Raw genomic sequence first — 22623 nt, forward strand, 5'->3', positions numbered from 1 at the left:
AAGCTTCTGTTTCCTCGAGAAATCCGCATAGGAAGTTCGAAATTCTATATCGATTCCATTTTATCGTATCCCAGGCGTAATAATAGCTTTACATTCGCTATTTTCTTCTTTTTATTTTTTTTTCTATTTTCTTGTAACATTTTGCAGTTTTTGTTGTCGTGAGCCGGTTCTGCGCGGAAGGGAATGACGCATATTACTCCGGAGACGGTTAACTCATTAAAAAAAATTATTTCGACTGTTTTATCCATAATTTACGTAAACGGTTGCGACACGGGGACTTCCCAGGGAGGTCACCAAACCTAGCTCTTCCATCGCGCCAGAACGCTTAACTTCATGGTTCTGATTGGTTGTGAGCAGTGCCGCGTGTTGTCCATCGCCTCCCGCTCCATACGTACTCGAGGGATATAAGAATAAACATCCCACTCAATGTCGGGTGCGATCATACCAGCACTAATGCACCGGATCCCATCAGAACTCCGAAGTTAAGCGTGCTTGGGCGAGACCAGTACTAGGTTAGGTGACCCCCTGGGAAGTCCTCGTGTTGAACCCCTTTTCGTGTTTTTCTATTTTTGATTACTTGTTGACAGACGATTTTCGCCTCAAATCATCTGAATCTCGATCGGGACAAGATAAGACATGTGAAATCAACGTAGCTCGGGCACTGCAGGATTTGGACAAAATTGTAGGCTAATTTGATTTTAAACGGGCAAACGAACGAGACTCATTACTTCGCAATGAGCTGGCGAGAGTTTAGCGGAATTCCTTCTCTAAGACTCTCTAATTTGCGATTTTTCCGCTTCTGTTAAGCTTTCCGTTTCCTCGATAAATCCGCTTAGGAAGTTCAAAATTCGATTCCGGTTCCATTTTATCGTATCCCAGGCATGATAATAGCAATACATTCGCTAGTTTCTTCTTCTTATTTTTTTTTCTATTTTCTGGGAACATTTAGCGATTTTTGTTGTCGTGAGCCAGTTCTGTGCGGAAGGGTATGGCGTAGATTACTCTGGAGACTGTTAACTCATTAAAAATAATTATTTCGACTGTTTTATCAATAATTTACGTAAACCGTCGCGACACGAGGAATGCCCAGGGAGGTCACCCATCCTAACTCTGTCATCGCGCCAGAACGTTTAACTTCATGGTTCTGATTGGGCGAGAGCAGTGCCGCGTGTTGTCCATCGCCGTCCGCTCCACACGTACTCGAGGGATATAAGAATAAACATCCCACTAAATGTCGTGTGCGATCATACCAGCACTAATGCACCGGGGATCCCATCAGAACTTGAAATTTAAGCGTGCTTAGGCGAGAGCACTACTAGGATGGGTGACCCCCTGGGAAGTCCCCGTGTTGCACCCCTTTTCGTGTTTTTCTATTTTTGATTACTTGTTGATAGAAGATTTTCGGCTCAAATCATCTGAATCTCGATCGGGACTAGATAAGACATGTGAAATCAACGTAGCTCGGGCACTGTCGGATTTGGACAAAATTGTAGGCTAATTTGATTGTAAACGGGCAAACGAACGAGAATCATTACTCCGCAATGAGGTGACGAGATTTTAGGCGAATTCCTTCTCTAAGACCCTTAATTTGCGATTTTCCTCTTTTGTTAAGCTTCCGTTTTCTCAAGAAATCCGCTTAGGAAGTTCGAAATTCGATTCCGGTTCCATTTTATAATATCCCAAGCATAATAATAGCTTTACATTCGCTATTTTTTTCCTCTTATTTTTTTTCTATTTTCTTTGCAAATTTAGCGATTTTTGTTGTCGTGAGCCGGTTCTGTGCGGAAGGGTATGACGCAGATTACTCTGGAGACGGTTAACTCATTAAAAACAATTATTTCGACTGTTTTAGCCATAATTTACGTAAACAGTCGCGAAACAAGGACTGCCCAGGGAGGTCACCCATCCTAGCCATGTCATCGCGCTAGAACGCTTAACTTCATGATTATGATTGGGCGAGAGAAGTGCCGCGTGTTGTCCATCGCCGCCCGCTCCACACGTACTCGAACTCCCACTCAATGTCGGGTGCGATCATACCAGCACTAATGTACCGGATCCCATCAGAACTCCGAAGTTAAGCGTGCTTGGACGAGAGCAGTACTAGGATGGGTGACCCCCTGGGAAGTCCTCGTGTTGCACTCTTTTTCGTGTTTTTCTATTTTTGATTGCCTGTTGACAGACAATTTTTGGCTCAAATCATCTGAATCTCGATCGGTACCTGATAAGACATGTGAAATCAACGTAGCACGGGCACTTCCGGATTTGGACAAAATTGTAGCCTAATTTGATTGTAAACGGGCAAACGAACGAGACTCATTTCTCCGCAATGAGCTGGCGAGATTTTAACCGAATTCCTTCTCTAAGAACCTTTTATTTGCGATTTTCAGCTTATGTTAAACTTCCGTTTCCTCGAGAAATCCGCTTAGGATTTTCAAAATTCGATTCCAGTTCCATTTTATCGTATCCTAGGCATAATAATATCTTTACATTCGCGATTTTTTTCTTCTTATTTTTTTCTATTTTCTGGGAACATTTAGAGATTTTTGTTGTCGTGAGCTGGTTCTGTGCGGAAGGGTATGACGCAGATTACTCCAGAGACGGTTAACTCATTAAAAACAATTATTTCGACTGTTTTATCCATAATTTACGTAAACGGCCGCGACACGAAGAATGCCCAGGGAGGTCACCCATCCTAGCTCTGCCATCGCGCCAGAACGCTTAACTTCATGGTTCTGATTGGGCGAGAGCAGTGCCGCGTGTTGTCCATAGACGATTTTCGTGTTTTTCTATTTTTGATTACTTGTTGGCAGACGATTTTCGGCTCAAATCATCTGAATCTCGATCGCGAATAGATAAGACATGTGAAATCAACGTAGCTCGGGCACTGCCGGATTAGGACAAAATTATAGCCTAATTTGATTGTAAACAGGCAAACGAATGAGACTCATTGCTCCGCAATGAGCTGGCGAGAATTTAGCTGAATTACTTCTCTAAGACCCTCTAATTTGCGATTTTCCGCTTTTGTTAATTTCGTTTCCTCGAGAAATCCGCTTAGAAGTTCGAAATTCTATTCCGGTTTCATTTATCGTATGCCAGGCATAATAATAGCTTTACATTTGCTATTTTCTTCTTCATATTTTTTTCTATTTTCTGGGATATTTAGCGATTTTTGTTGTCGTGAGCCGGTTCTGTGCGGAAAGGTATGACGCAGATTACTCCGGAGACGGTTATCTCATTAAAATCAATTATTTCGACTGTTTTATCCATAATTTACGTAAACGGTCGCAACACGAAGACTTCCCAGGGAAGTCACCCATCCTGACTCTGCCATCGCGCAAGAACGCTTAACTTCATGGTTCTGATTGGACGAGAGCAGTGCCGCGTGTTGTCCATCGCCGCCCGCTCCACACGTACTCGAGGGATATAAGAATAAACATCCCACTCAATGTTGGGTGCGATCATACCAGCACTAATTCATCGGATCCCATCAGAAGTCTGAAGTTAACCTCGTGTTGCACGTCTTTTTGTGTTTTTCTATTTTTAATTACTTGTCGACAGACGATTTTTGGCTCAAATCATCTGAATCTCGATCGAGACCAGATAAGACATGTGAAATCAACGTAGCTCGGGCACTGCCGGATTTGGACAAAATTGTAGGCTAATTTGATTGTAAACGGGCAAACGAACGAGACTCATTACTCCGCATTAACTGGCGAGATTTTAGCCTAATTCCTTCTCTAAGACTCTCTAATTTGCGATTTTCCGCTTCTGTTAAGCTTCTGTTTCCTCGAGAAATCCGCTTAGAAAGTTCGAAATTCGATTCCGATTCCATTTTATCCAATCCCAGGCATAATAATAGCTTTACATTCGCTATTTTCTTTTTCTTAATTTTTTTTCTATTTTCTGGAAACATTTAGGAATTTTTGTTGTCGTGAGCCGGTTCTGTGCGGAAGGGTATGACACAGATTACTCTGGAGACGGTTAACCCATTAAAAACAATTATTTCGACTGTTTTAGCCATAATTTACTTAAACGGTTGCGACACAAGGACTTCCCAGGGAGGTCAACCATCCTGGCTCTGCCATCGCGCCAGAACGCTTAACTCATGGTTCTGATTGGGCAAGAGCAGTTCCGCGTGTTGTCCATCGCCGCTCGCGCAACACGTACTCGAGGGATATAAGAATAAACATCCCACTCATTGTCGGGTGCGATCATACCCGCACTAATGCACCGGATCCCATCTGAACTCCGAAGTTAAGCGTACTTGGGCGAGAGCACTACTAGGATGGGTGACCCCCTGGGAAGTCCTTGTTGTTCACCCCTCTCCGTGATTTTCTATTTTTGATTACTTGTTGACAGACGATTTTCGGCTCAAATCCTCTGAATCTCGATCGAGACCAGATAAGACATTTGAAATCAACATAGCTCGGGCACTGCCGGATTAGGACAAAATTGTAGCCAAATTTGATTGTAAACGGGCAAATGGACGAGACTCATTACTCCGCAATGAGCTGGCGAGAATTTAACCGAATTCCTTTTCTAAGACCCTCTAATTTGCGATTTTCCGCTTCTATTAAGCTTCCGTTTCCTCGAGAAATCCGCTTAGACGTTCAAAATTCTATTCCGGTTCAATTTTTTCGTATCACAGGCATAATAATAGCTATACATTCGCTATTTTCTTCTTCTTATTTTTTTCTATTTTCTGGGAACATTTAGCGATTTTTGTTGTCGTGAGCCGGTTCTGTGCGGAAGGGTATGACGCAGATTACTCCGGAGACGGTTAACTTATTAAAAACAATTATTTTTGACAGTTTTATCCATAATTTACGTAAACGGTCGCGACACGAGGACTGCCCAGGGAAGTCACCCATCCTAGCTCTGCCATCACGCCAGAATGCTTAACTTCATGGTTCTGATTGGGCGAGAGCAGTGCCGCGTGTTGTCCATCGCCGCCCGCGCCACACGTACTCGAGGGATATAAGAATAAACATCCCACTTAATGTTGGGTGCGATCATACCAGCAATAATCCACCGAATCCCAATAGAACTCCGAAGTTAATCGTGCTTGGGCTAGAGTAGTACTAGGATGGGTGACCTCCTGGGAAGTCCTCGTGTTGCACTCTTTTTCGTGTTTTTCTATTTTTTATTACTTGTTGACAAACGATTTTCGGTTCAAATCATCTGAATCTCGATTGGGACCAAGTAAGACATGTGAAATCAATGTAGCTCTGGCACTGCCGGATTTGGTCAAAATTGTAGGCTAATTTGATTGTAAACGGGCAAACGAACGAGCCTCATTACTCGCAATGAGGTGGTGAGATTTTAGCCGAATTGCTTCTCTAAGAGCCTCTAATTTGCGATTTTCCTCTTCTGTTAAGCTTCCGTTTCCTCGAGAAATCCACTTAGAAGTTCGAAATTCTATTCCGGTTCCATTTTATCGTATCCTAGGCATAATAATAGCTTTACATTTGCTATTTTCTTCTTCTTATTATTTTCTATTTTCTGGGAACATTTAGCGATTTTTGTTTTCGTGAGCCGGTTTTGTGCGGAAGGGTATGACGCAGATTACTCCGGAGACGGTTAAATCATTAAAAACAATTATTTCAACTGTTTTATCCATAATTTACATAAACGATCGCAACACGAGGACTTCCCAGGGAGGTCACCCATCCCAGCTCTGCCATCACGCCAGAATGCTTAACTTCATGGTTCTGATTGGGCGAGAGCAGTGCCGCGTGTTGTCCATCGCCGCCCGCGCCACACGTACTCGAGGGATATAAGAATAAACATCCCACTCAATGTCGAGTGCGATCATACGAGCACAAATGCACCGGATCCTATCGGAACTCCGAAGTTAAGCGTGCTTGGACGAGAGCAGTACTAGGATAGGTAACCCCCTGGGAAGTCTTCGTGTTGCACCCCTTTTCGTGTTTTTCTATTTTTCATTACTTGTTGACAGACTATTTTCGGCTCAAATCATCTGAATCTCGATCGGGACCAGATAAGACATTTGAAATAAACGTAGCTCGGGCACTGCCGGATATGGACAAAATTGTAGGCTAATTTGATTGTAAACGGGCAAACGAACAAGACACATTACTCCGCAATGAGGTGGTGAGATTATAGCCGAATTCCTTCTCTAAGACCCTCTAATTTGCGATTTTCCGCTTCTGTTAAGCTTTTGTTTCCTCGAGAAATCCGCTTAGAAAGTTCGAAATTCGATTCCGGTTACATTTTATCGTATCCCAAGAATAATAATAGCTTTCCATTCGCTATTTTCTTCTTCTTATTTTTTTTATATTTTCTGGGAACATTTAGCGATTTTTGTTGTCGTAAGCCAGTTCTGTGCGGAAGGGTATGACGCAGATTACTCCGGAGACGGTTAACTCATTAAAAACAATTATTTTGACTGTTTTATCCATAATTTACGTAAACGGTCGCGACACGAGGACTGCCCAGTGAAGTCACCCATCCTAGCTCTGCCATCGCGCCAGAACGCTAAACTTCATGGTTCTGATTGGACGAGAGCAGTGCCGCGTGTTGTCCATCGTCGCGTGCTCCACACGTACTCGAGGGATATAAGAATAAACATCCCACTCAATGTCGGGTGCGATCATACCAGCACTAATTCACCGGATCCCATCGAGTGTTTATCCGAATTTCTTTTCTAAGACCATCTAATTTGCAATTTTCCGCTTCTGTTAAACTTTTGTTTCCTCGAGAAATCCGCTTAGAAAGTTCGAAATTCGATTCCTGTTCCATTTTATCGTATCCCAGGCATAATAATAGCTTTACATTCGCTATTTTGTTTTTCTTATTTTTTTTCTATTTTCTGGAAACATTTAGGAATTTTTGTTGTCGTGAGCCGGTTCTGTGCAGAAGGGTATGACGCAAATTACTCCGGAGACGGTTAACTCATTAAAAACAATTATTTAGACTGTTTTATCCATAATTTATGTAAACGGTCGCGACACGAGGAATGCACAAGAAGGTCACCCATCCTGGCTCTGTCATCGCTCCTGAACGCTTAACTTCATTGTTTTGATTGGGCGAGAGCAGTGCTGCATGTTGTCCATCTCCGCCCGTGCCACACGTACTCGAGGGATATAAGAATAAACATCCCACTCAATGTCGGGTGCTATCATACCAGCACTAATGCACCGGATCCCATCAGAACTCCGATGTTAAGCATGTTTGGGCTAGAGCAGTACTAGGATGGGTGACCCCCTGGGAAGTCTTCGTGTTGCACCTTTTTTCGTGTTTTTCTATTTTTATTACTTGTTGACAGACGATTTTCGATTCAAATCATATGAATCTCGATCGGACCAGATAAGACATGTGAAATCAACATAGCTCGGGCACTGTCGGATTTGGTCAAAATTGTAGGGTAATTTGATTGTAAACGGGAAAACGAACGAGACTCATCACTCCGCATTGAACTGGCGAGATTTTAGCCGAATTCCTTCTCTAAGACTCTCTAATTTGCGATTTTCCGCTTCTGTTAAGCTTCCGTTTTCTTGAGAAATCCGCTTAGGAAGTTCGAAATTCGATTCCGGTTCCATTTTATCGTATCCCAAGCATAATAATAGCTTTCCATTCGCTATTTTCTTCTTCTTATTTTTTTATATTTTCTCGGAACATTTAGCGATTTTTGTTGTCGTGAGCCAGTTATGTGCGGAAGGGTATGACGCAGATTACTCCCGAGACGGTTAACTCATTAAAAACAATTATTTTGACTATTTTATCCATAGTTTACGTAAACAGTCGTGACACAAGGATTGCCTAGGGAAGTCACCCATCATAGCTCTGCCATCGCGCCAGAACACTTAACTTCATGGTTCTGATTGGACGAGAGCAGTGCCACGTGTTGTCCATCGCCGCAATGAGCTGGCGAAATTTTAGCAGAATTCCTTCTCTAAGACTCTCTAATTTGCGATTTTCTGCTTCTGTTAAGCTTCCGATTACTCGAGAAATCCGCTTAGGAAGTTCGAAATTCGATTCCGGTTCCATTTTATCGTATCACAGGCATAATAATAGCTTTACGTTCGCTATTTTCTTCTTCTTATTTTTTTTCTATTTTCTGGGAACATTTAGTAATTTTTGTTGTCGTGAGTCGGTTCTGTGCGGAAGGGTATGACGCAGATTACTCCGGAGACGGTTAACTCATTAAAAACAATTATTTTGACTGTTTTATCCATAATTTACATAAACGGTCGCGACACGAGGACTTCCTAGGGAGGTCACCCTTCATAGCTCTTCCATCACGCTAGAACGCTTAACTTCATGGTTCTGATTGGGCGAGAGCAGTGCCGCGTGTTGTCCATCTCCGCCCGCGCGACACGTACTCGAGGATATAAGAATAATCATCCCACTCAATGTCGGGGGGCTATTATACCAGCAAAAATGCACCGGATCCCATTAGAACTCCGAAGTTTAGCGTGCTTGGGCGAGAGCAGTACTAGGATGGGTGACCCCTTGGGAAGTCCTTGTGTTGCACCCCTTTTCGTGTTTTTCTATTTTTGATTACTTGTTGACGGACGATTTTTGGCTCAAATCTTCTGAATCTCGATCGGGACCAGATAAGACATGTGAAATCAACGTAGCTCGGGCACTGCCGGATTAGGACAAAATTGTAGCCTATTTTGATTGTAAACGGGCAAATGAACAAGACTCATTACTCCGCAATGAGCTGGCGAGAGTTTATCCGAATTTCTTTTCTAAGACCATCTAATTTGCGATTTTCCGCTTCTGTTAAACTTTTGTTTCCTCGAGAAATCCGCTTAGAAAGTTCGAAATTCGATTCCGGTTCCATTTAATCGTATCCCAGGCATAATAATAGCTTTACATTCGCTATTTTATTTTTCTTATTTTTTTTTCTATTTTCTGGAAACATTTAGGAATTTTTGTTTTCGTGAGCCGGTTCTGTGCGGAAGGGTATGACGCAGATTACTCCGGAGACGGTTAACTCATTAAAACAATTATTTTGACTGTTTTATCCATAATTTACGTAAACGGTCGCGACACGAGGAATGCACAGGGAGGTCACCCATCCTCGCTCTGTCATCACTCCAGAATGCTTAACTTCATGGTTCTGATTGGGCGAGAGCAGTGCCGCGTGTTGTCCATCGCCGCCCGCTCCACACGTACTCGAGGGGTATAAGAATAAACATCCCAGTCAATGTCGGTGCGATCATACCAGCACTAATGCACCGAATCCCATCTGAACTCTGAAGTTAATCGTGCTTTGGCGAGAGCAGGACGAGGATGGGTGACCCCAAGGTTAGTCCTCGTGTTACACCCCTTTTCGTGTTTTTCTATTTTTATTACTTGTTGACAGACGATTTTCGGCTCAAATCATCTTAATCACGATCGGGACCAGATAAGACATGTGAAATCAATGTAGCTCGGGCACTACCGGATTTGGAAAAATTTGAAGGCTAATTTGATTGTAAACGGGCAAACGAACGAGACTCATTACTCCGCAATGAGCTGGCGAGATTTTAGCCGAATTCCTTCTCTAAGACCCTCTAATTTGCGATTTTCCGCTTCTGTCAAGTTTCCGTTTCCTCGAGAAATCCTCTTAGGAAGTTCGAAATTCAATTCCGGTTCCATTTTATCGTATCCCAGGCATATTCATAGCTTTACATTCGTTATTTCTTTCTTATTTTTTTTCTATTTTTCGGGAACATTTAGCGATTTTTGTTGTCGTGAGCCGGTTCTGTGCGGAAGGGTATGACACAGATTACTTTGGAGACGGTTAACTCATTAAAAACAATTATTTCGACTGTTTTAGCCATAATTTACTTAAATGGTCGCGACACGAGGACTTCCCACGGAAGTCAACCATCCTAGCTCTGCCATTGCGCCAGAACGCTTAACTTCATGGTTCTGATTGGGCGAGAGCAGTGCCGCGTGTTGTCCATCGCCGCACGCTCCACACGTACTCGAGGTATATAAGAATAAACATCCCACTCAATGTCGGGTGCGATCATACCAGCACTAATGCACCGGATCCCATCTGAACTCAGAAGTTAAGCGTGCTTGGGCGAGAGCAGTACTAGGATGGGTGACACCCTGGGAAGTCCTTGTGTTACACCCCTTTTCGTGTTTTTCTATTTTTGATTACTTGTTGACAGACGATTTTCGGCTCAAATCATCTGAATCTCGATCGAGACCAGATAAGACATGTGAAATCAACCTAGCTCGGGCACTGCCGGATTAGGACAAAATTGTAGCCTAATTTGATTGTAAACGGGCAAACGAATGAGACTCATTACTCCGCAATGAGCTGGCGAGAATTTAGCCGAATTCCTTCTCTAAGACCCTCTAATTTGCGATTTTCTGCTTCTGTTAAGCTTCCGTTTCCTCGAGAAATCCGCTTAGAAGTTCGAAATTCTATTCCAGTTCCATTTTATCGTATCCCAGGCATAATAATAGCTTTACATTTGCTATTTTCTTCTTCTTATTTTTTTCAATTTTCTGGGAACATTTAGCGATTTTTTTTGTCGTGAGCCGGTTCTGTGCGGAAGGGTATGACGCAGATTACTCCGGGGACGGTTATCTCATTAAAAAGAATAATTTCGACTGTTTTATCCATAATTTACGTAAACGGTAGCAACACGAGGACTTCCCAGGGAGGTCACCCATCCTAGCTCTGCCATCACCCCAGAACGTTTAACTTCATGGTTCTGATTGGGCGAGAGCAGTGCTGCATGTTGTCCATCTCCGCCCGTGCCACACGTACTCGAGGGATATAAGAATAAACATCCCACTCAATGTCGGGTGCGATCATACCAGCACTAATGCACCGGATCCCATCAAAACTCCAAATTTAAGCATGTTTGGGCTAGAGCAGTATTAGGATTTGTGACCCCCTGGGAAGTCTTCGTGGTTGCACCCTTTTTCGTGTTTCTCTATTTTTATTACTTGTTGACAGACGATTTTTGGTTCATATCATCTGAATCTCGATCGGGACCAGATAAGACATGTGAAATCAACATAACTCGGGCACTGTCGGATTTAGTCAAAATTGTAGGGTAATTTGATTTTAAACGGGAAAACGAACGAGACTCATTACTTCGCATTGAACTGGCGAGATTTAAGCCGAATTCATTCTCTAAGACTCTCTAATTTGCGATTTACCGTTTCTGTTAAGCTTCCGTTTTCTTGAGAAATCCGCTTAGGAAGTTCGAAATTCGATTCCAAGTCCATTTTATCGTATCTCAAGCATAATAATAGCTTTCCATTCGCTATTTTCTTCTTCTTATTTTTTTATATTTTCTAGGAATATTTAGCGAATTTTGTTGTCGTGAGCCAGTTCTGTGCGTAAGGGTATGACGCAGATTATTTCGGAGACGGTTAACTCATTAAAAACAATTATTTTGACTATTTTATCCATAGTTTACGTAAACGGTCGCGACACAAGGACTGCCCAAGGAAGTCACCCATCCTAGCTCCGCCATCGCGCCATAACGATTAACTTCATGGTTCTGATTGGGCGAGAGCAACGCCGCGTGTTGTCCATCGTCACCCGCTCCACATGTACTGTAGGGATATAAGAATAAACATCCCACTCAATGTTGGGTGCGATCATACCAGCACTAATGCACGGGATCCCATCAGAACTCCGAAGTTAAGCGTGCTTGGGCGAGAGCAGTACTAGGATGGGTGGCCCCCTGGGAAGTCCTCGTGTTGCACGTCTTTTCGTGTTTTTTTATTTTTGATTACTTGTTGACAGACGATTTTCGGCTCAAATCATCTGAATCTCGAACGCTACCAGATAAGACATGTGAAATCAACGTAGCTCGGGCACTGCCGGATTAGGACAAAATTGTAGCCTAATTTGATTGTAAACGGGCAAACGAACGAGACTCATTACTCCGCAATGAGCTGGCGAGAATTTAGCTGAATTCCTTCTCTAAGACCCTCTAATTTGCAATTTTTCGCTTCTGTTATGCTTCCGTTTCCTCGAGAAATCCTCTTAGAAGTTCGAAATTCTATTCCGGTTTCATTTTATCGTATCCTAGGCATAATAATAGCTTTACATTCGTTATTTTCTTCTTCTTTTTTTTTTCTATTTTCTAGGAACATTTTGGGATTTTTGTTGTCGTGAACCGGTTCTATGCGGAAGGATATGACTTAGATTACTCCAGAGACGGTTAAATCATTAAAAACAATTATTTTGACTGTTTTATCCATAATTTACGTAAACGATGGCGACACGAGAACTTCCCAGGGAAGTCATCCATCCTAGCTCTGCCATCGCGCCAGAACGCTTAACTTCATGGTTTTGATTGGACGAGAGCAGTGCCGCGTGTTGTCCATCGCCGCCCGCTCCACACGTACTCGAGGGATATAAGAATAAACATCCCACTCCATGTCGGGTGCGATCATACCTGCACTAATGCACCGGATCCCATCAGAACTCCGAAACTAAGCGTGCTTGGGCAAGAGCAGTACTAGGAAGGGTGACCCCCTGGGAAGTCCTCGTGTTGTGCACCCCTTTTCGTGTTTTTCTTTTTTTGATTACTTGTTGACAGACGATTTTCGGCTCAAATAATTTGAATCTTGATCGGGACCAGATTAGACATGTGAAATCAACGTAGCTCGGGCACTGCCGGATTTGGACAAAATTGAAGGCCAATTTGATTGTAAACGGGCAAACGAACGAGACATTATACTCCGCGTTGAGCTGGCGAGATTTTAGCCGAATTCCTTCTCTAAGACTCTCTAATTTGAGATTTTCTGCTTCTGTTAAGCTTCCGTTTCCTCGAGAAATCCGCTTAGGAAGTTCGAAATTCGATTTCGGTTCCATTTTATCGTATCCCAAGCATAATAATAGCTTTCCATTCGCTATTTTTTTCTTCTTATTTTTTAATATTTTCTTGGAACATTTAGCGATTTTTGTTGTCGTGAGCCAGTTCTGTGCGGAAGGGTATGACGCAGATTACTCCGGAGACGGTTAACTCATTAAAAACAATTATTTCGACTGGTTTAGCCATAATTTACGTAAACGGTCGCGAAACAAGGACTGCCCAGGGAGGTCACCCATCCTAGCTCTGCCATCGCGCTAGAACGCTTAACTTCATAGTTCTGATTGGGCGAGAGAAGTGCCGCGTGTTGTCCATCGCCGCCCGCTCCACACGTACTCGAGGGATATAAGAATAAACATTCCACTCAATTTCGGGTGCGATCATACCAGCACTAATGCACCGGATCCCATCAGAACGCCGAAGATAAGCGTGCTAGGGCGAGACCAGTACTAGGATAGGTGACCCCTTGGAAGTCCTCGTGTTGCACCCCTTTTCGTGTTTTTCAATTTTTGATTACTTGTTGAGAGACGATTTTCGGCTCAAATCATCTGAATCTCGATCGGGACCAGATAAGACATTTGAAATCAACGTAGCTCGGGCACTGTTGGATTTGGACAAAATTGTAGGCTAATTTGATTGTAAACGGGCAAACGAACGAGACTCATTACTACGCAATGAGGTGGTTAGATTTTAGCCGAATTGCTTCTCTAAGACCCTCTAATTTGCGATTTTCCGCTTCTGTTAAGCTTCCGTTTCCTTGAGAAATCCGTTTAGGAAGTTCGAAATTCGATTCCGGTTCCATTTTATCTTATCTCAAGCATAATAATAGCTTTCCATTCGCTATTTTTTTATTCTTATTTTTTTATATTTTCTTGGAACATTTAGCGATTTTTGTTGTCGTGAGCCAGTTATGTGCGGAAGGGTATGACGCAGATTACTCCGGAGACGGTTAACTCATTAAAAACAATTATTTTGACTGTTTTATCCATAATTTACGTAAACGGTCGCGACACGAGGACTGCCCAGAGAGGTCACCCAACCTAGCTCTGCCATTGCGCCAGAACGCTTAACATCATGGTTCTGATTGGGCAAGAGCAGTGCCGCGTGTTATCCATCGACGCCCGCTCCACACGTACTCGAGGGATATAAGAATAAACATTCCACTCAATGTCGGGTGCGATCATACCAGCACTAATGCACCGGATCCCATCAGAACGCTGAAGTTAAGCGTGCTAGGGCGAGACCAGTACTAGGATGGGTGACCCCTTGGAAGTCCTCGTGTTGCACCCCTTTTCGTGTTTTTCTATTTTTTAATACTTGTTGACAGAACATTTTCGGCTCAAATCACCTGAATCTCGATCGGGACCAGATAAGACATGTGAAATCAACGTAGCTCGGGAACTGCCGGATTTGGACAAAATTGTAGGCAAATTGTATTGTAAACGGGAAAAACGAACGAGACTCATTACTCCGCAATGAGGTGGTGAGATTTTAGCCGAATTCCTTCTCTAAGACCCTCTAATTTGCGATTTTTCGCTTCTGCTAAGCTTCCGTTTCCTTGAGAAATCCGCTTAGGAAGTTCGAAATTCGATTCCGGTTCCGTTTTATCGTATCCCAAGCATAATAATAGCTTTCTATTCGCTATTTTTTTCTTCTTACTTCTTTATATTTTCTGAGAACATTTAGCGATTTTTGTTGTCGTAAGCCAGTTCTGTGCGGAAGGGTATGACGTAGATTACTCCGGAGACGGTTAACTCATTAAAAACAATTATTTTGACTGTTTTATCCATAGTTTACGTAAACGGTCGCGACACAAGGACTGCCCAGGGAAGTCACCCATCCTAGCTCTGCCACCGCGCCAGAACGCTTAACTTCATGGTTCTGATTGGACGAGAGCAGTGCCGCGTGTTGTCCATCGACGCCCGCTCCACACGTACTCGAGGGATATAAGAATAAACATCCCACTCAATGTCGGGGGCGATCATACCAGCACTAATTCACCGGATCCCATCAGAACTCCGAAGTTAAGCGTGCTTGGGCGAGAGATGTGCTAGGATGGGTGACACCCTGGGAAGTCCTCGTGTTGCACGTCTTTTTGTGTTTTTCTATTTTTGATACTTGTTGACAGACGATTTTACTGCCGGATTTGGACAAAATTGTAGGCTAATTTGATTGTAAAAACGGGCAAACGAACGAGACATATTACTCCGCAACGAGGTGGTGAGATTTTAGCCGAATTCCTTCTCTAAGACCCTCTAATTTGCGATTTTCCTCTTCAGTTAAGCTTCCATTTCCTCGAGAAATCTGCTTAGAAGTTCGAAATTCGATTCCAGTTCCATTTTATCGTATCCCAAGCATAATAATAGCTTTCCATTCGCTATTTTTTTCTTCTTATTTTTTTATATTTTCTGGGAACATTTAGCTATTTTTGTTGTCGTGAGCCAGTTCTGTGTGGAAGGGTATGACGTAGATTACTCCGGAGACGGTTAACTCATTAAAAACAATTATTTTGACTGTTTTATCCATAATTTACGTAAACGGTCGCGACACGAGGACTGCCCAGAGAGGTCACCCAACCTAGCTCTGCCATTGCGCCAGAACGCTTAACATCATGGTTCTGATTGGGCAAGAGCAGTGCCGCGTGTTATCCATCGACGCCCGCTCCACACGTACTCGAGGGATATAAGAATAAACATTCCACTCAATGTCGGGTGCGATCATACCAGCAATAATGCACCGGATCCCATCAGAACGCTGAAGTTAAGCGTGATAGGGCGAGACCAGTACTAGGATGGGTGACCCCTTGGAAGTCCTCGTGTTGCACCCCTTTTCGTGTTTTTCTATTTTTTAATACTTGTTGACAGAACATTTTCGGCTCAAATCACCTGAATCTCGATCGGACCAGATAAGACATGTGAAATCAACGTAGCTCGGGAACTGCCGGATTTGGACAAAATTGTAGGCAAATTGTATTGTAAACGGGAAAAACGAACGAGACTCATTACTCCGCAATGTGGTGGTGAGATTTTAGCCGAATTCCTTCTCTAAGACCCTCTAATTTGCGATTTTCGGCTTTTGTTAAGCTTCCGTTTCCTTGAGAAATCCGCTTAGGAAGTTCGAAATTCGATTCCGGTTCCGTTTTATCGTATCCCAAGCATAATAATAGCTTTCTATTCGCTATTTTTTTCTTCTTACTTCTTTATATTTTCTGAGAACATTTAGCGATTTTTGTTGTCGTGAGCCAGTTCTGTGCGGAAGGGTATGACGTAGATTACTCCGGAGACGGTTAACTCATTAAAAACAATTACTTTGACTGTTTTATCCATAGTTTACGTAAACGGTCGCGACACAAGGATTGCCCAGGGAAGTCACCCATCCTAGCTCTGCCACCGCGCCAGAGCGCTTAACTTCATGGTTCTGATTGGACGAGAGCAGTGCCGCGTGTTGTCCATCGCCGCCCGCTCCACACGTACTCGAGGGATATAAAAATAAACAACCCACTCAATGCCTGTTGCGATCATACCAGCACTAATGCACCGGATCCCATCAGAACTCGGAAGTTAAGCGTGCTTGGGCGAGAGATGTACTAGGATGGGTGACCCCCTGGGAAGTCCTCGTGTTGCACGCCATTTCGTGTTTTTCTATTTTTGATTACTTGTTGACAGACGATTTTCGGCTCAAATCATCTGAATCTCAATCGGGACCAGATAAGACATGTGAAATCAACGTAGCTCGGGCACTGCCGGATTTGGACAAAATTGTAGGCTAATTTGATTGTAAACGGGCAAACGAACGAGAATCATTACTCTGTAGTGAGCTGGCGAAATTTTAGCCGAATTCCTTCTCTAAGACACTATAATTTGCGATTTTCCGCTTCTGTTAAGCTTTTGTTTCCTCTAGAAATCCGCTTAGAAAGTTCGAAATTCGATTCCGGTTCTATTTTATCGTATCCTAGGCATAATAATAGCTTTACATTCGCTATTTTCTTCTTCTTATTTTTTTTCTATTTTCTGGGAACATTTAGCAATTTTTGTTGTCGTGAGCCGGTTCTGTGCGGAAGGGTATGACGCAGATTAATCCGGAAACGGTTAACTCATTAAAAACAATTATTTCGACTTATTTATCCATAATTTACTTAAACGGTCGCGACACGAGGTCTGCCCAGGGAGGTCACCCATCCTAGCTCTGCCATCGCACCAAAACGCTTAACTTTATGGTTCTGATTTGGCGAGAGCAGTGCCGCGTGTTGCCCATCGTCGCCCGCTCCACACGTACTAGAGGGATATAAGAATAAACATCTCACTGAATGTCAAGTGCGATAATACCAGCACTAACGCACCGGATTCCGTCAGAACTCCGAAGTTAAGCGTGCTTGGGCGAGAGCAGTACTAGGATGGTGTGACCCCCTGGGAAGTCCTCGTGTTGACAGACGATTTTCGGCTCAAATCATCTTAATCTCGATCGGAACCAGATAAAACATGTGAAATCAACGTAGCTCGGGCACTGCCGGATTTGGACAAAATTGTAGGCTAATTTGATTGTAAACAGTCAAACGAACAAGACTCAGTACTCGGCAATGAGGTTGCGAGATTTTAGCCGAATTTCTTCTCTAAGACCCTTGAATTTGCGATTTCCGCTTCTGTTAAGCTTCCGTTTCCTCGAAAAATCCGCTTAGGAATTTCGAAATTCGATTCCGGTTCCATTTTATCGTATCCCAGGCATAATAATAGCTTTACATTCGCTATTTCTTCTTCTTATTTTTTTTCTATTTTCTGGGAACATTTAGCGATTATTTTTGTCGTGGGCCGGTTCTGTGCGGAAGGGTATGATGCAGATTACTCTGGAGACGGTTAACTCATTAAAAACAATTATTTCGACTGTTTTAACCTTAATTTACGTAAATGGTCGCGACACGAGGACTGCCTAGGGAGGTTACCCATCCTAGCTCTGCCATCGCGCTAGAACGCTTAATTTCATGGTTCTGATTGGCGAGAGTAGTGTCGCGTGTTGTCCATCGCCGCCCGCTCCACACGTACTCGAGGGATATAAAAATAAACAACCCACTCAATGCCGGTTGCGATCATACCAGCACTAATGCACCGGATCCCATCAGAACTCGGAAGTTAAGCGTGCTTGGGCGAAAGCAGTACAAGGATGGGTGACCCCCAGGGAAGTCCTCGTGTTGCACCCCTTTTCGTGTTTTTCTATTTTTTATTACTTGTTGACAGAACATTTTCGGCTCAAATCACCTGAATCACGATCGTGACAAGATAAGACATGTGAAATCAACGTAGCTCGGGCACTGCCGGATTTGGACAAAATTGTAGGCTAATTTGATTGTAAACGGGCAAACGAACGAGACTCATTACTACGCAATGAGCTGACGAGATTTTAGCCGAATTCCTTCTCTAAGACCCTCTAATTTGCGATTTTCCGCTTCTGTTAAGTTTCCATTTCCTGTAGAAATCCGCTTAGGAAGTTCGAAATTCGATTTCGGTTCTATTTTATCGTATCCCAGGCATAATAATAGCTTTACATTCGCTATTTTCTTCTTCTTTTTTTTTCTATTTTCTGGGAACATTTAGCGATTTTTGTTGTCGTGAGCCGGTTCTGTGCGGAAGGGTATTACGAAGATTACTCCGGAGACGGTTAACTCATTAAAAACAATTATTTTGACTTTTTTATCCATAATTTACGTAAATGGTCGCGACACGAGGAATGCCTAGGGAGGTCACCCTTCCTAGCTCTGCCAGCACTTCAGAACGTTTAACTTCATGGTTTTGATTGGGCGAGAGCAGTGTCGCGTGTTGTCCATCTCCGCCCGCGCCACACGTACTCGAGGGATATAAGAATAAACATCCCACTCAATGTCGGGAGGCGATCAAACCAGCACTAATGCACCGGATTCCATCAGAACTCCGAAGTTAAGCGTGCTTGGGCGAGAGCAGTACTAGGATGGGTGACCCCTTGGGAAGTCCTTGTGTTGCATTCTTTTTCGTGTTTTTCTATTTTTGATTACTTGTTGACAAACGATTTTCGGCTCAAATCATCGGAATTTCGATCGGGACCAGATAAGACATGTGAAATCAACGTAACTTATTAATCCGCAACGAGGTGGCGAGATTTTAGCCGAATTCCTTCTCCAAGACCCTCTAATTTGCGATTTTCTGCTTCTGTTAAGCTTCCGTTTCCTCGAGAAATCCGCTTAGGAAGTTCGAAATTCGATTTCGGTTCCATTTTATCGTATCCCAAGTATAATAATAGCTTTACATTCGTTATTTTATTCTTCGTATTTTTTTCTATTTTATGGGAACATTAAGCGATTTTTGTTGTCGTGAGCCGGTTCTGTACGGAAGGGTATGACGCAGATTACAACGGAGATGGTTAACTCATTAAAAACAATTATTTCGACTGTTTTATCCATAATTTACTTAAACGGTCGCGACACGAGGCCTGCCCAGGGAGGTCACCCATCCTAGCTCTGCCATCGCACTAGAACGCTTAACTTCATAGTTCTGATTGGGCGAGAGCAGTGCCGCGTGTTTTTCAACGCCGCCCGTTCCACACGTACTCCAGGGATATAAGAATAAACATCTCACTGATTGTCGGGTGCGATAATACCAGCACTAATGCATCGGATCCCATCAGAACTTCGAAGTTAAGCGTGCTTGGGCGAGAGCAATACTAGGATGGGTGACCCCCAGGGAAGTCCTCGTGTTGCACACCTTTTCGTGTTTTTCTATTTTTAAAATACTTGTTGACAGACGATTTTCGGCTCAAATCATCGGAAGCTTGATCGGGACCAGATAAGACATGTGAAATCAACGTTGCTCGGGCACTGCCGGATTAGGACAAAATTGTAGCCTAATTTGATTGTAAACGGGCATAGGAACGAGACTCATTACTCCGGTTCAATTTTATCGTATCCTAAGAAAAATAATAGCTATACATATGCTATTTTCTTTTTCTTATTTTTTTCTATTTTCTGGAAACATTTTGCAATTTTTGTTGTCAAGAGCCGGTTCTGTACGGAAGGGTATGATGCAGATTACTCCGAAGACGGTTAACTCATTAAAAACTATTATTTAGACTGTTTTATCCATAATTTACGTAAACGGTCGCGACACGAGGAATGCCCAGGGAGGTCACCCATCCTGGCTCTTTCATCGCTCCAGAACGCTTAACTTCATGGTTCTGATTGGGCGAGAGCAGTGCCGCGTGTTGTCCATCGCCGCCCGCTCCACACGTACTCAAGGGGTATAAGAATAAACATCCCACTCAATGTCGGGTGCGATCATACCAGCACTAATGCACCGGATCCCATCGGAACTCCGAAATTAATCGTGCTTGGGCGAGAGCAATACTAGGATGGGTGACCCCATGGGAAGTCCTCGTGTTACACCCCTTTTCGTGTTTTTCTATTTTTGATTACTTGTTGACAGACGATTTTCGGTTCAAATCATCTGAATCTCGATCGGGACAAGATATGACATGTGAAATCAACGTAGCTCGGGCACTGTCGGATTTGGGAAAATTTGAAGGCTAATTTGATTGTAAACGGGCAAACGAACCAGACTCATTACTCCGCAATGAGGTGGCGAGATTTTAGCCGAATTCCATCTCTAAGACCCTCTAATTTGCGATTTTTCGCTTCTGGTAAACTTCCATTTCCTCGAGAAATCCGTTTAGGAAGTTCGAAATTAGATTCTGGATCCATTTTATCGTATCCCAGGCATAATAATAGCTTTACATTCGTTATTTTCTTCTTATTTTTTTTCTATTTTCTGGGAATATTTAGCGATTTTTGTTGTCGTAAGCTGGTTCTGTGCGGAAGGGTATGATGCAGATTACTCTGGAGATGGTAAACTCATTGAAAACAATTATTTCGACTGTTTTAGCCTTAATTTACGTAAACGGTTGCGACACGAGGACTGCCTAGGGAGGTCACCCATCCTAGCTCTACCATCGCGCTAGATCGCTAAACTTCGTGGTTCTGATTGGGAGAGAGAAGTGCCGCGTGTTGTTTGCCGCCCGCTCCACACGTACTCGAAGGATATAAGAATAAACATCCCACTCAATGTCGGGTGCGATCATTCCAGCACTAATGCACCGGATCTCAACAGAACTCCGAAGTAAAGCGTGCTTGGGCGAGAGCAGTACTTGGATGGGTGACCGCCTTGGAAGTCCTCGTGTTGCACCCTTTTTCGTGTTTTTCTATTTTTGATTACTTGTTGACAGAAGATTTTTCGCTCAAATCATCTGAATCTCGATCGGGACCAGATAAGACATGTGAAATCAACGTAACTCGGGCACTGCCGGATTTGGACAACATTGTATGCTAATTTGATTGTAAACGTGCAAACGAACGAGACTCATTACTCCGCAATAAGCTGGCGAGAGTTTAGCCAATTCCTTCTCTAAGACCCTCTAATTTGCGATTTTCCGCTTCTGTTAAGCTTCTGTTTCCTCGAGAAATCTGCTTAGGAAGTTCGTAATTCGATTCCGGTTCCATTTTATCGTATCCCAGGCATAATAATAGCTTTACATTCGCTATTTTCTTATTCTTATATTTTTTTTCTATTTTCTGGGAACATTTAGGGATTTTTGTTGTCGTGAGCCGGTTTTGTGCGGAAGGGTATGACGCAGATTACTCCGGAGACAGTTAACTCATTAAAAACAATTATTTCGACTGTTTTATCAATAATTTACGTAAACGGTCGTCTCACGAGGACTTCTCAGAGTGGTCACCCTTCCTTGCTCTGTCATCACACCAGAACGCTTAACTTCATGGTTCTGATTGGGAGAGAGCAGTGCCGCGTGTTGTCCATCGCCGCCCGCTCCACACGTACTCGAGGGATAGAAGAATAAACATCTCACTGAATGTCGGGTGCGATCATACCATCACTAATGCACCGATCCCATCAGAACTCCGAATTTAAGCGTGCTTGAGCGAGAGCAGTACTAGAATGGGTGACCGCCTGGGAAGTCCTCGTGTTGCACCTCTTTTCGTGTTTTTCTATTTTTGATTACTTGTTGACAGACGATTTTCGGCTCAAATCATCTGAATCTCGATCGGGACCAGATAAAACATGTGAAATCAACGTAGCTCGGGCACAGCCGGATTTGGACAAAATTGTAGGCTAATTTGATTGTAAACGGGAAAACGAACGAGACTCATTACTCCGCAATGAGGTGGCGAGATTTTAGCCGAATTTCTTCTCTAAGACCCTCTAATTTGCGATTTTTCGCTTCTGTTAAACTTCCGTTTCCTCGAGAAATCCGTTTAGGAAGTTCGAAATTCGATTCCGGTTCCATTTTATCGTATCCTAGGCATAATAATAGCTTTAATTCGCTATTTTCTTCTTCTTATTTTTTTCTATTTTCTGGGAACATTTAGCGATTTTTTTGTCGTGAGCCGGTTCTGTGCGGAAGGGTATGATGCAGATTAATCTGGAGACGGTTAACTCATTAAAAACAATTATTTCGACTGTTTTAGCCTTTATTTAAGTAAACGGTCGCGACACGAGTACTGCCCAGGGAGGTCACCCATCCTTGTTCTGCCATCGCGCCAGAACGCTTAACTTCATGGTTCTATTGGGCGAGAGCAGTGCCGCGTGTTGTCCATCGCCGCCCGCTCTAAACGTACTCGAGGGATATAAAAATAAACATCACACTCAATGTCGGGTGCGATCATACCAGCACTAATGCATTGGATCCCATCAGAACTCTTGCAAGGCCCGAGATTTTGTTACTGTAATCTGAGATTAATCGGAAATGATTTATTTATTTATTTAAAGATTATTATAGACGG

General features: G+C 43.1%; 20 non-coding genes and 5 pseudogenes across 20 annotated transcripts; all 25 read left to right on the top strand.

Moving 5' to 3' along the window:
• The first annotated feature begins 431 nt into the window (after nucleotides 1-431).
• On the top strand, nucleotides 432-550 carry LOC142515723 (5S ribosomal RNA). The gene has a single exon (XR_012811553.1). It is a non-coding gene; the product is annotated as a 5S ribosomal RNA (ribosomal RNA).
• A 686-nt stretch (nucleotides 551-1236) lies between these two features.
• Nucleotides 1237-1357, top strand: LOC142512116 (5S ribosomal RNA; annotated as a pseudogene).
• Nucleotides 1358-2023: 666 nt separating this feature from the next.
• LOC142512246 (5S ribosomal RNA) lies at nucleotides 2024-2142 on the top strand. The gene has a single exon (XR_012808820.1). It is a non-coding gene; the product is annotated as a 5S ribosomal RNA (ribosomal RNA).
• Nucleotides 2143-4203: 2061 nt separating this feature from the next.
• LOC142508462 (5S ribosomal RNA) lies at nucleotides 4204-4322 on the top strand. Its single transcript, XR_012806673.1, has one exon. It is a non-coding gene; the product is annotated as a 5S ribosomal RNA (ribosomal RNA).
• A 682-nt stretch (nucleotides 4323-5004) lies between these two features.
• On the top strand, nucleotides 5005-5123 carry LOC142508658 (5S ribosomal RNA). Its single transcript, XR_012806864.1, has one exon. It is a non-coding gene; the product is annotated as a 5S ribosomal RNA (ribosomal RNA).
• A 680-nt stretch (nucleotides 5124-5803) lies between these two features.
• LOC142510217 (5S ribosomal RNA) lies at nucleotides 5804-5922 on the top strand. Its single transcript, XR_012808342.1, has one exon. It is a non-coding gene; the product is annotated as a 5S ribosomal RNA (ribosomal RNA).
• A 1211-nt stretch (nucleotides 5923-7133) lies between these two features.
• On the top strand, nucleotides 7134-7252 carry LOC142508961 (5S ribosomal RNA). Its single transcript, XR_012807156.1, has one exon. It is a non-coding gene; the product is annotated as a 5S ribosomal RNA (ribosomal RNA).
• A 1129-nt stretch (nucleotides 7253-8381) lies between these two features.
• Nucleotides 8382-8500, top strand: LOC142508781 (5S ribosomal RNA). Its single transcript, XR_012806984.1, has one exon. It is a non-coding gene; the product is annotated as a 5S ribosomal RNA (ribosomal RNA).
• A 682-nt stretch (nucleotides 8501-9182) lies between these two features.
• LOC142512851 (5S ribosomal RNA) lies at nucleotides 9183-9301 on the top strand (annotated as a pseudogene).
• A 679-nt stretch (nucleotides 9302-9980) lies between these two features.
• Nucleotides 9981-10099, top strand: LOC142517552 (5S ribosomal RNA). Its single transcript, XR_012813293.1, has one exon. It is a non-coding gene; the product is annotated as a 5S ribosomal RNA (ribosomal RNA).
• Nucleotides 10100-10780: 681 nt separating this feature from the next.
• Nucleotides 10781-10900, top strand: LOC142512708 (5S ribosomal RNA; annotated as a pseudogene).
• A 681-nt stretch (nucleotides 10901-11581) lies between these two features.
• LOC142514704 (5S ribosomal RNA) lies at nucleotides 11582-11700 on the top strand. The gene has a single exon (XR_012810586.1). It is a non-coding gene; the product is annotated as a 5S ribosomal RNA (ribosomal RNA).
• A 681-nt stretch (nucleotides 11701-12381) lies between these two features.
• On the top strand, nucleotides 12382-12500 carry LOC142507896 (5S ribosomal RNA). The gene has a single exon (XR_012806135.1). It is a non-coding gene; the product is annotated as a 5S ribosomal RNA (ribosomal RNA).
• A 684-nt stretch (nucleotides 12501-13184) lies between these two features.
• LOC142507953 (5S ribosomal RNA) lies at nucleotides 13185-13302 on the top strand. The gene has a single exon (XR_012806188.1). It is a non-coding gene; the product is annotated as a 5S ribosomal RNA (ribosomal RNA).
• Nucleotides 13303-13984: 682 nt separating this feature from the next.
• Nucleotides 13985-14102, top strand: LOC142517226 (5S ribosomal RNA). The gene has a single exon (XR_012812983.1). It is a non-coding gene; the product is annotated as a 5S ribosomal RNA (ribosomal RNA).
• Nucleotides 14103-14785: 683 nt separating this feature from the next.
• Nucleotides 14786-14904, top strand: LOC142509105 (5S ribosomal RNA). Its single transcript, XR_012807293.1, has one exon. It is a non-coding gene; the product is annotated as a 5S ribosomal RNA (ribosomal RNA).
• A 617-nt stretch (nucleotides 14905-15521) lies between these two features.
• Nucleotides 15522-15639, top strand: LOC142510281 (5S ribosomal RNA). Its single transcript, XR_012808404.1, has one exon. It is a non-coding gene; the product is annotated as a 5S ribosomal RNA (ribosomal RNA).
• A 682-nt stretch (nucleotides 15640-16321) lies between these two features.
• LOC142516507 (5S ribosomal RNA) lies at nucleotides 16322-16440 on the top strand. The gene has a single exon (XR_012812298.1). It is a non-coding gene; the product is annotated as a 5S ribosomal RNA (ribosomal RNA).
• Nucleotides 16441-17124: 684 nt separating this feature from the next.
• LOC142511708 (5S ribosomal RNA) lies at nucleotides 17125-17243 on the top strand (annotated as a pseudogene).
• A 641-nt stretch (nucleotides 17244-17884) lies between these two features.
• On the top strand, nucleotides 17885-18003 carry LOC142506665 (5S ribosomal RNA). Its single transcript, XR_012804949.1, has one exon. It is a non-coding gene; the product is annotated as a 5S ribosomal RNA (ribosomal RNA).
• A 682-nt stretch (nucleotides 18004-18685) lies between these two features.
• LOC142514983 (5S ribosomal RNA) lies at nucleotides 18686-18804 on the top strand. The gene has a single exon (XR_012810852.1). It is a non-coding gene; the product is annotated as a 5S ribosomal RNA (ribosomal RNA).
• A 615-nt stretch (nucleotides 18805-19419) lies between these two features.
• LOC142506592 (5S ribosomal RNA) lies at nucleotides 19420-19538 on the top strand. Its single transcript, XR_012804880.1, has one exon. It is a non-coding gene; the product is annotated as a 5S ribosomal RNA (ribosomal RNA).
• Nucleotides 19539-20098: 560 nt separating this feature from the next.
• On the top strand, nucleotides 20099-20217 carry LOC142506545 (5S ribosomal RNA). The gene has a single exon (XR_012804834.1). It is a non-coding gene; the product is annotated as a 5S ribosomal RNA (ribosomal RNA).
• Nucleotides 20218-20894: 677 nt separating this feature from the next.
• On the top strand, nucleotides 20895-21013 carry LOC142516196 (5S ribosomal RNA). Its single transcript, XR_012812003.1, has one exon. It is a non-coding gene; the product is annotated as a 5S ribosomal RNA (ribosomal RNA).
• A 684-nt stretch (nucleotides 21014-21697) lies between these two features.
• Nucleotides 21698-21815, top strand: LOC142511206 (5S ribosomal RNA; annotated as a pseudogene).
• The last annotated feature ends 808 nt before the right edge of the window (nucleotides 21816-22623 follow it).

Source organism: Primulina tabacum, chromosome 10, assembly GCF_025594145.1.
Source record: "Primulina tabacum isolate GXHZ01 chromosome 10, ASM2559414v2, whole genome shotgun sequence".
NCBI classification, from domain to species: Eukaryota; Viridiplantae; Streptophyta; class Magnoliopsida; order Lamiales; family Gesneriaceae; genus Primulina; species Primulina tabacum.